The 12,024-nt window shown below is 35.4% G+C and overlaps 1 protein-coding gene across 1 annotated transcript in view; it reads left to right on the top strand.

Moving 5' to 3' along the window:
* LOC148948053 (uncharacterized) overlaps positions 1 to 12,024 on the top strand; it is a 476,379-nt gene that overhangs the window by 104,090 nt on the left and 360,265 nt on the right. The gene's annotated exons all lie outside the window — the stretch shown is intronic.

Here is a 12,024-nt window from a genome sequence, read left to right as displayed (position 1 = left end):
CAGAGCTCATGAGGTCTTTCTACTAACCATCAGTATGGTATTCTTCCCACTTTCTCTACCTCGTATGCACTCTCAGATGCAACAGAGTTTGTGCTAGTTAATCTGGACAAGGGCTTGTGTGTTTTGGGTCTATTTCTTGACTTTTGAAAGGCCTTTGATATGGTTGACCACTCTGTTCTCTTGTCTAAACTGTCGTCATTTGGAGTACATGGAGTCCCACTAGAATGGTTAAGGTCTTATCTGTCGGGAAGATCTCAGTATGTTTCAGTTAATGGTAATTCTTCCACTACTTTGCCTATATTGAAGGGTGTCCCACAGGGCTTTGTGCTTGGACCACTTTATTTTTTAAGTTACATTAATGATCTCGTTGATGGTCTTCATCCCCTTGTGCACCCTATTCTTCTTGCTGATGACAGTAACTTTTTCATTGCTGCAGTGGACTTGCCATCTGCCACTTCCCTAGCTCAAGGACTCCTTGATAAAGTAAAAGATTGGTGCTGGTCAACTGGTATGACTCTCAACAGCCAAAAAAGTGCCATTGTACACTTCAGGACCCCTTATCGTATGAGAGATGTAAGGGAGCCAATCATCCTGACTTATGGGAATGATGTTATACCGCAAGCTGCTATGGTGAAATTTCTTGGTTTGTATCTTGACTGTTTTCTCTCTTTTAAGCCTCATATAACTCACACCCGTTCCCTCATATTCCGCCAGTCTTCAATGTTGAACCGGGTTAACTCATTTCATACCCCAGATGTTATGCTTTCTCTTTATTATGCTTTTATTTTTCCTTACCTTTCTTATTGCTGCTCTGTCTGGGGAAATACTAATAAATCTCTTCTCTGCTCACTTTAAAGAACCCAGAATAGGGCAATAAAGGCTACTTTTCTTCTCCCTTGGCTCCATCCTTCCTCTGATCTGTATAGTGATACTGGAATAGCTCCGCTGGATCGCATTGTGAGTAAGAGTAATCTTTATTTAGCGCATTCTGCTTTTCTAGGTACACTTCCACCGCCTCTACAGCAATCTTTTTCACGGACAGGCTCAGGTAGATACTCTACTTTTCTACGTAGTTCTTCTCGTAGATTTATTTTGCCCAAACGTTCATCTACAGCAGCCCAGAGGTCTCCTGTTTATAAATCAATTCAATTGTGGAATTCAATCTCACCGGATGTCCCGTTTTTTCTGTCTGCAAAGGCAGTTATTCGTCGTGTATTTCCAGTTTAGTAATTTCTCTCTCCTTCGTTTATTTTACCTGTTTCCTCTTTTCCTAGTTTTTCTCCTTTTTGTGTTTTTTCCTTATATATCGTTTTTTTTTTTTTTTTTTTTTTTTTTTTTTTTTTTTTACTGTATGGAATTGTTTATTCTCTTTAATCTTTATTTAATATATATTATTTGATTTAGAGTAATATTCATGATTGTTTTAGTATTTTATTATTGTGTTCTAAGGCCCACAACAAGCCAAGCTTCTTGGGCTAATTAATTTTTCTTTACGTTTGTAATACAGTTTAGTATTAATAAAATGATTGATGATTGATTGAATACCATCAGCCATTGTAAATATTGCAGGCATTTCCTTTTCACAACCAATTAAGGAAAAAATATTTTTTGAATGTGTTTGGCATTCTTCTTGACATTTCCCTAAGATTTGAATTTAAGGCTCTATGCTTTTTTTATTGATAGGACCAAACATACCCTCTTTTCTTGATAAGAAAAAAAAACCTTTTGTGTTAACAATAAGTGAATTGCATAACTTAAAATCTTTGCACCAGGGGCTAGAATCTGTGAGCCCTGAATGCATAGTTATTTAACCTTTGAACTGTTTTAAATAAAATAGTCATCTCAAAGTCATCGATCTGATGTATTTGGGGGGAAAACGAGGATGGGGGTGGAAACCCTTCGATCACTTTTAACTCTTACAGAGTACAGTGAAACTTTGATTTCCAATCGAATGAGCACCCCCCCCAAGTTCATACAAAAAATGTTTACACTAAAACCTTATGTGTTAACATTGACTAACTAGCTTAACTTTGCTCCAGGAGCTTCTGGTGGGATTTTTAAACCCTAAGAAATGGTTATTTGACCTTTAGACTATTTTGAAAAAAATATTTTTTTTTTATTTTGATCAGATGCATTTGGGAGGAGGGGGGGGAGTCGCAGTTAAGAGGGAGACTGACTGTCCTCTGATTACCTTCGATTCTTCAAAAATGAACTTAAAATTTTAATTTTTAATCAAATTAGCCTTCTCCAGAGTTGGTACGACCATCCCTTCTATAAAAACCTTAAATTTTAACAATGGGTAACTTGCAATAACCTGCAGTCCTTGCCCCGAGGACTGTAGGGGTTTTGTTAATCATATTTTATTATTCGATCGAAAATTGAAAGGTTTAATGTCCTTTTCAAAAGTCAAGTGATTGGAAAGCAACCAGCATCCCCCCCAGAGAAATCCTCATATGAAAATACCTCCGGAAACTACAACCTCGGAGAAAATGACACCTCGTGGACTATACCTTCCCCATGGAATATGCCTCGCTGATAAAAATCTCCCCCCAAAATAATATTTCTTACGGATGGTGGATAAAAAAAACTAATAAAAAAGATTTATAAAGTATAAAAAAGACTATAACTGACAGGGGATTATAAAACAATTTTTACCTCCATCCTCCACTCGTCTTTCCCTCAGAGCTAATTCTTTATTTATCCGAAGGCTCAATGAGAGCTGAAACTCTATGGCATTCAACCCTTTGAGAAATCCCTCTCTCTTCCTAGCTACAAAACAATCAGAGAACCCTATTGCAGAAGTTTAAGCACCTTTATAAGTTTTGTAATTTGTCCATTGCTTACAGATAGTGTTTGTTATTGGGAAATATAAAAAATTTTTCGCATGGGAGTTTTCTGAAGAGGGGGGGGGGAGTTTCTAGAGGATTTTCCATGAGATGAACATTTTTGCACCGGGGGGGGGGGAGCAAGACTTACACATAAATTTATCTTTTCTACTTTCTTTAGCACTCATAAACTAAACTAAAAAAAAAAGAGCTCAAATAAAATGTTCAAACTTGAAAAATCATAATCTCCACGGGGGGGGGGGTATTTTATATAGGAGCGTTTTGCCCGGGGAGTGGGTAGGGGTAAACGCTTAGAACCGTAGACCGTAAGTTGGCGAAGGAAACCCCCATCAACAGACATAAAAAAAAGTGAAATAAATCTGGCTTTAAGAGTTTTTGTTGGCTTTAAGTCCTATTTTATTTGTTTTTGTGAAAAAAAAAACAGGCCGTTTTTATTAATCATCTTGACAGTTGTTTATATCATTAATTCAAAAATCAAAATGGTACACCAAGGTTGAAAATGTAAATATTATAATTTTTGTTTTAACCAATGTAAGCACGGGGGTTGAGTTTCATGAGCGTTCAGTTATGCAAGGGTTAGGTTGTATGGTGGTTCAGATATACGATGGTCTAGTTGCTTGGTGGTTCAGTTGCACGGGAGTTTAGTTACATGTGGGTTTAGTTAAATGGGGTTGAATTGCACGGGGATTAAGTTACATGAAGGCTCAGTTGCACTAGGGTTCAGTTGCACGGGGGTCAGATGCACGGTGGTTAAGTTGCAAGGTGGTTCAGATGTACGGTGGTTAAGTTGCAAGTTGGTTCAGTTGCAATTTGGTTCAGTTGCAATGTGGTTCAGTTGCACGGTGATTCAGTTACAATGGAACCAAAATGTATGCATGCTTCCCAATAACAAATACTATGCGTAAACAACGGGCAATTTTTATAACCTAAGACCTTTCCCTCTGGGGCTTTGAGGGGGAGGGTCATGTTATATCCAAAGGTATAATTATTGAGCCTTTAACTATGATGAACAAAATGGCTGTCTCAAAATATTTATCGTACGATTTTTGGGGGAAATGAGGTTAGGGAGGAGGTCCAGTTGCCCCCGAGCTTTTTGGTAACTTACGAAGGGCATAAGATATTTTAATTCCGTTTGAACGATCCCTCTCACAATATTCTGGGACCATTGGGTCGATAAAATCGCCTCTGAAAAAAAAAACAAACAAAAAAACAAATAACACTGCATCGTTGATTTTTTTTCTTACAAAAAAAAAACTACATTTTTGCAGATAGTAGCTTGTAGCTTCAACAAAAAGTTTCTATGATCTGCTGAATCTGATGACGTGATTTTTTATTAAGATCCTATGACTTTTAGAGGGCGTTTCCTACTTTTTTCGAAAACAAGGAAAATTACCTCATGATCACAACCTTTGATTTGTAATACATAACAAACTGTCAGATAATAAAACTTAACATACCACCTTCAAGTTAAAATTTAAAAATGTTAATAAAACACGAAAAAAAAAGATTAGTGATGCAAACAAAAATCTAAAAGATATTCATGAATTCAAAATAAAGGAATTAAGGAAGTGCAACGAGCAAAATTTCAATGAGACAAGTTTTGATAAGAGTTAGTTAGGTTTGTTCATTTTATGGTAAAAGCATGAAATTTTGCAAATATGTGCAAGACAATATAAAAAATCTGACTTGGGGCAGACCCACATTTTCCGATGCGATCATCGTGCCGTTTTGCTTTTTTTCACGCGGAAAAAATAGATGATTTTCAGAATGCAAAATTTTTCCGATAAAAGGCAAATTTCTGATTAATTGGTCTCTCCTGATCCCAAAAATGTGCTTATTTTTTATTATGTCGTCTGACTTCTGGATACTGATTTATCATAATTTTCATCACTACGCTCCATGCACTTCTGAGTAATTTCTACTTCTTGAGTTTTTATTATTAATCATTATCGCATAGAAACTGGTGAATATGTTACGGAAAATGTGAAGAATCGACTGAGCCACAAATTCAAATTTGTCTGCGCGAATCCGCGCTACTTTGTTTTTTTCCGCGCGAAGAAAAAAAAAACATGAATTTTGAGAATGAGCGATGAAAGAGTTTAAGATATCTTTTCTGACTCATTCAAGTTTCTCGATTCCAAAAATGTGGTTATTTTACAATCGGATTCTTGGTTCAGGATTTACCGGTTTCATAACCACGGTTTTTATGCCATACTCTAACAAAAACTCATACCCTCCCTATAACATTCAGAAGGAGATCATATGTTTTTATTGTAAGTAATTAATTAACTTTTCAGATCTCCTCAATAAGCTTTCAGTAAAAAAAACATTTATTCAACTCAAACAGCTTGACTTAAGGAACTTCGGACGTAAGAAGCATACTATTATGATGATAAAATTTAGAATACTAAACTACTTCAGATATTTCAAAATAGTTCAAAACAATCACATGGATCATAGGAATGAAATAGCTGATTTCGACTTGTTTCATCATAAAGATTACTAAAAAAGAAAATAGGGTTATCAAGGACAGGATAAAGCTCGAAGTCGGCTTTTGAAAATTAAAGCTACAGAAAGTGCACCACTGATTGTACTGATTGTCACAATCCTTGCAAGAACAGAGATCTGTGCATTTAAGAAAAGCTTTTGCACATTTGCACCTGTTTTTACAGCCACATTTGAGCAGTCCTTTGCAAATTGTCACCGCCTTAGGCAGATAGTCCAGAAAGGCTCCCAGCTTCCGTCATGCTGCATCCAGCCGTAGAAACCTGGATCCAGCTGTGGAATATATATATATATATATATATATATATATATATATATATATATATATATATATATATATATATATATATATATATATATATATATATATATATATATATATATATATATATATATATATATATATATATAAATATATATATATATATATATATATATATATATATATATATATATATATATATATATATATATATATATATATATATATATATATATATATATATATATATATATATATATATATATATATATATATATATATATATATATATATATGTGTGTGTGTGTAATATTAATTTTTTTGTTTTTTTATTCAGTTGACTTGAATAAAGTGACCAGAGGTAGGGAGGGCCAAGGCTCAGTTCCCATGATTTATCATTACTTATTTTTTCAAAACTGTGGATTCTGATGTAGATGTGATTGCAGCAGTTTTTTTCAGCAGCTTCAGATTTAAAACCTGTTTGTCATCTATGAGCATGGAGCAAAGACGAAAACACTGCGCATTATCGATATTACTTATCGTCTAGGTCTTTACAGGTCTCGCAGCCTTCTCTTCTTGTATGCCTTCTCTGGATGTGATACGACTTAATCTTTTGCTTTTCTTGGAAATCATGGTGCTTTGAAAACATGGAAAGCTGTGGAATTCATTCTTATGACTTTCGTTGCTGTGAGTTCAGCAGGAGCCCCGCTCCTAGATTGTAACTTTGCAGATATCCAGTGATTTGTCGTCGTTCTTTTCGAAAAATTAAGCATCTTGTCTGAAGTTAACAGTCTACTGACGGATATTTTCACACGAAAAACCGTCGGAATGGAATGACTTCTACCAACAGTGGCTGCTCTTGAGCAGTATACCAAATGCGTTTACCTGCAGATCCAGATATGGGTATCATCGTGTTGTCCTGAACTTTCCCCACTTGATCTAGGTTTCAACGGCTGGATGCAGCATGACGGAAGCTGGGAGCTTTTCTGGACTATCTGCCTAAGGCGGTGACAACTTGCAAAGGACTGCTCAAATGTGGCTGTAAAAACAGTCAATTAAGTGCCAATGACGCAGTAGGCTTTTGGTTTTTACTTACCGTTAGAAAAGGAGGCAGTATCCAAACTCTAGTTTTTAGTGAAATTTAATTCGTTATGTACAACATTAGAAAGAACTAACAAATTAAAGTGAATATTTGTTTTAAATGATATTAATTGCTGAAAGCTCATCAGTTCAAAATTTTACTATAATTTTAATGTCATTTTGAATATTAAATACAAAAGAAAATATTTGTAATAAAATTGGTTTTCAGTAAAGCGCCAATGAAGGAGTAGGTTTTATACTTTTGCAGTGAGAGAAGTAGGTCATACCCAAACTCTTGTTTGTGGTGATTTTTGTTCGTTTCAAGCTTGATTTGCGCATTCAATTTAAGTTTCACTCGTTTTAAGATTTATTTATTAATTTACACTAATATCTATTGTATGTTTGTTTGCATTGATTGTTTATTTAATTTCTGTTCGTTTTAAGTTTCATTTAAACTTCAATAGGAAGATATTTTTTTTCATTTTAAGCTTGATGTTAATATTCAATTTACGCATTACTCGCTTTAAGTTTTATTTATTCATTTATATTATTACTTGTTGTGTGTTTTTGCTATGATTGCTTATTTAATTTCTGTTCGTTTTGGGTTACATTTATTCTTCAATAGTAATTTCTGGTCGTTTTGAATTTGAATTTTAAAATGCATTTGTATCTGCTGAGCTCAAGTTTAAAATGGCCTTTACTTTCCTTTGAAAAACTTATTTTTCGGAAAGTTTTTTTTAATTAATATCCAAAGACAATGATGAAATTTTCTTGTGAGGAGAGCCTGTGTTGCATCACTCTTCATTAAACTCTTCATCATTCTACATTGCTTTCCGGGTAGCTATTTATGTGCTTTCTTTGAAAGTCCGTTGACGTGAGACCGGCTTGCTGATTTTTCCCAGCTAGTTTTTTTGGCGTATTGTTTGGTGGCAAAAATGTATCATTTATATCTAGCTAACTCATGGTTACCCAGGTTTTTGGCCTACCCACTGCTTTACCACTCTTTGAACTGGGGTATTTTGTTGCTAGGGTAATCACCCTTCCATCCCCTTGAGATGTACTGAAGGACATCATTTCTAGGGGATAGAGACGGGGACAGGACACTTATGCCCAACTATATGGCCCACACCCGTCACATTGACTAGGAATTCGATCTGCATCGAAATTTGCAGCCTACGATGTACTGTAATTTTATGGGTTAGGGGGGAAGGGCTTAATATTTGAAAAGATACATTGAGCAATCAAATTTTCCCAATAATTTTCTAGCAATTACCCCCCCCCCCCGTTCTTATCAGGCATGTAGATACGATTTTTATCATTCTTTGTTGTAATTCTTCTTCTGGAATATTCATTATCTAATCAAGGTTCTGATCTTTCTGTGATAAAGAGTTGAGGATGAGTAATTCAAGCTAGTGGCATTTCGATGTTGTTGTGGAAAGGATTTATGGTAAATGGATAGCAGTTTTCTCAGTAGCATAGACAAAGTTTTGATATATGTAAAATTGTTCACGTTTTATTGTTTAAAATATAATATGATTGAGGAATAGAAAAATAAAGAGCTAAAGTAGTATAACAGAAACTAAAATGAAAAGTTAACTCAAGTTTGAGAGTATTCAGAAGAATTTTTCTATGTTTTAGTTTTAGTTAGTTTAGTTAGAATTTTTCTAGTTTTAACAAGTTTTTATTCAAACTATAACAGATTGATCCATAAGGATTAACAATCTAAACAATTTAAATACTTTGGTTGAGAAATGTAAATTTATGTAATTGGTTATTCATATGTAAATGTTTATAAAGTAACTTGGTTGAAATTATTGAACTAAATTTATTTCAATAAAATTAGTGTTGATAAGTTAAAGTAGTTTAATATTTCTTTTATACTTACTATGACAGATTGTAACCTTACTTGTATCTTCATTAATTGTTTTGCATACTCGTTCTTAATCCGAAAACTGCGGAGCATGTTGAGAATTAATCATAAATTTCTATGCGTTTAATATTAGAACAGTAGGAATGCCAACATAGCCAGTGACATTAATTCAAGAAAATTGGGGGATGGGGGCAAAATGCATGTTTTAAAATATAGGCGGCAACTTGTTTCCACTAAAATACCAAAAAAGTATTTTTTTTTACATCAGCGGGGGGAAGGGAGTGAGGAATTTTAGGGAACCCCCCCCCCCCGTTCAGTTGATACAGTATAGCAGAAATCCGTCAATTTAATACTCTTGATTAAACTTTATGTTGGATTTGCAAATATATGTCTGTTAGGTAGAAATTTCCAATATTCAGTTAATCCCCGAAGCCGCCCCAAAAACCAGCGGCACGCCACAAAAATCTTAGAGTGCGCCCCCGCCAAAAAGACTTCAGCGTACCGATGCCGCCGCCGATACGGTCGGTGGGGGCGTGCTGCAGCGAATTTTAAGTGCCAAATTAATTTCTGATATTATTGAGAGGTGAATATAATGCAAAATCTACTATCTAACAGTACATGCAAAAATGTTTGATCCTCTCAAAATGTTTTTGGATCTACTCTTTGACAATGTTACGTTGTTAATCCTAATGCCGGGGTGGCGTTTAGAGCATCGTCAGCCTTCTCCACGTGAGACGGTCTGCAGCTAGGGCCTCTGCACGAGACAGCAAAATTCCAGCTTGATCCAGGAAAATCCCAAGACCATCACTTCACCGGAACTTGGGTCTTCCGCTTGGACGCTTCCAGCCACTACTGGCTGGTCCAAAGTCGTAAAGAATCTGACCCGGAATATCGGCAGTTAATTGCAAAAGATGTCTTAACCAACGAACTGTCTGCTCGGCTATCAGCTGTGACAAAGGTGACCTGAAAGTCATACTTCGTAGGCGGTCGTCGCTGACAAAGTCTGTCCATCGGATTCCTTAGATTGTTCGAAGCGACTTAGATTGAAGAGTGTTGAGACGGCGCTCGTCAACTATGGACTTTAGATTATCATTCACTGGTTTCTGTCTTCTGCTACAATGCAATATTTTCTAACTAAAATTAGTTTCGACTAGCCTCGATATTCCTCGACTACCTTATTCATTGATTTCTTACCATATGCAAAAATGCAGCTATTCTACTAAGGCCTGAAAGCAAGATTGAAAAATTTAATTACTAACTTCCCACCTCCCCAACCAAAATGTATTTATACATATGTACATGGAAGCATGTACAAAGTGGAAGAACTAAATTTGTATACGATTTTTTTTGTCCTCCTAACATCCTTCTCGAAAAAATTAAATTTCAAAATAGTCATGAATTCCTTAAAATATTTTGTGATTTAGATGAGGTAATTGATGTTGACTCAGTTGCACATTGTGCAGCTTGCCGATGATCTACCTCCTATGTTATCAAGATATGAACAATGCAGGTCCCTGTAACGGCGTTTCCCCAAAAAATGGAACGCAACATGTAGTATGACGTAAAGTATTATTCAACACAAAGGCCCTCAAACAAGTTTTTGTGTAAAATTGGGAAACTGATCATGTTCTCGATGATGAGGAATATGAACTGATGTGTTACCTTTTCTCTCTACTACAAAACGTTTCTGCTACAGTCGAGTATATTGAGGGAAAATTCCTTCCCACCCAAAATGTTACTCTGCTCTGGCGGGACTTTTTAAAAGGTCACCTTGAGGAGCGGCCTATTGATAGTAGCTGTATTTTGCTTCTGAAAGAAAATGCGAAAAACAAGTTTGACTTTGCTTCCCAAGGGATGATCTCATGGTAACAGCTGCACTTTTGGACCTTGAAACATTCAAGATAAATGAAACTGATGAGCGTCTAACCTTCTTGATGGCTCACTGACAAGAAGGGAATTTTTGTTCAAAATGGTTGAGCCTCTAGTACTGGCGGCTGACATTTGGTTCTTTATAACATCTCCTGCGAACTGTGTTTGTCCAATCAACATTACGTCCCTTCACTTCAACTTGTGGTGAGTATTTTAGTACAGTAGAAATTCTTTTGTGCAAAGAGGAGAGGGCCCTCGAAAAGCTTGAAGAGGAGACTGTAATCTCTGGTGCTGTCAGTGGATGAGCTACCCCAAACAGTTTTTTGATTGTGGCTAGTGGGGTTTCTCGGAAGAGCGGCAACTCTAAATCTTTTCATGAACATATATGATAAAAACGAGGCTGCTCGAGCAAATAACGTGTCAGAAAGACAATGCAGAACAGAATCAAAACGATGATGTGGTTCGGCGTCAAGTTGATTTATATTTGGGCTTGTCAGCCCTAACCAGGAGATCAAAAGGTCCTCCTCTAGTTGATTCAATCAATGCAACCACTGCCTTCTAGAAAAGATATTTTACTCAGCTGCCATGGATTGCAGCTTTGGAAAAAAAAAGTTCTATCGTTGGCGGTAACAAGTGCCGTAGAAGAAAGTATTTTCAGGAATGCAGGACTAATCGTTGCTGCTAAGTTCTATGTTGGTCCCACGCAGTGTAAAAAAGCTTATTTTTATACATGATAACTACAAGTTTGTCAAAGCTTTAAAGGAAAGTGATAGAGATTATTTCTAGCTAAGTGTTTTGAAATTTTTTCTCCTGGCTCCTTAAACTGTCTGAGAATTAACAAAATGGGGAATTTAAAGCTTAATTCAAATTAAAATCTGAATTTTAAAGCTAGAATTAAAAATTTAATAATAAATAATGCTTTTCTTTATAAGATGTTGCCTCTTTTTATGTAAAACCTTTTCTTTACAAAATGCTTCCTCTTTTTCTTCCCCTGGAACAAACTGTTCTTAAAGAATGACAAGCTACGTTTTTTCAAAATTGGCTATGTAAAAAAAAATAAAAAAAATCAAGTATTAAATCCTAGACGCTAAAGTAAAACTTTGATCGTTTGATATGCTTACCCACCATGTCGTCCACAAACGCGGTACCTTAATTGCCGAGATGGGAAGGAATATAAATAATCTCTTTCATTCTCAAAGGATTCCGTTGAAACATTTAAGTTTAAAAGCTTTATTATATCTCTCTTAAGTGAGAGGATTCAATCTTGAAGTAATGAGAAATAATAGCTTCTGTAGCGTAGAGAGTGATGCAAGACCAGGTTGCAAGACCAGGGGATTCAGACAAGAAGTAAGACATACACTTCAGATTCTATCGAAGTTTTATAAATTAGCCATAGAATTCAGGTGAAAGTACATTTGTTTAATTTCAGCCTTAGAGCTTAATTTAAATAAAATTTTAAATAACGTATTTTGTTGGGTTAATTCATATATTAGGCAGTTTAAGGTCTCGCTTTATGACAAGTGCATTTTCTCCAATTATAAAACAAAGTACTGAATAGAAGTGTTTCGAGGACTATTTCGTACTCATCCATA

Source organism: Artemia sp. Qi Xiang Cuo, chromosome 10, assembly GCF_049724085.1.
Source record: "Artemia sp. Qi Xiang Cuo chromosome 10, ASM4972408v1, whole genome shotgun sequence".
In the NCBI taxonomy this organism is placed as follows: Eukaryota; Metazoa; Arthropoda; class Branchiopoda; order Anostraca; family Artemiidae; genus Artemia; species Artemia sp. Qi Xiang Cuo.
This window is presented reverse-complemented; position numbering and strand designations above follow the sequence as displayed.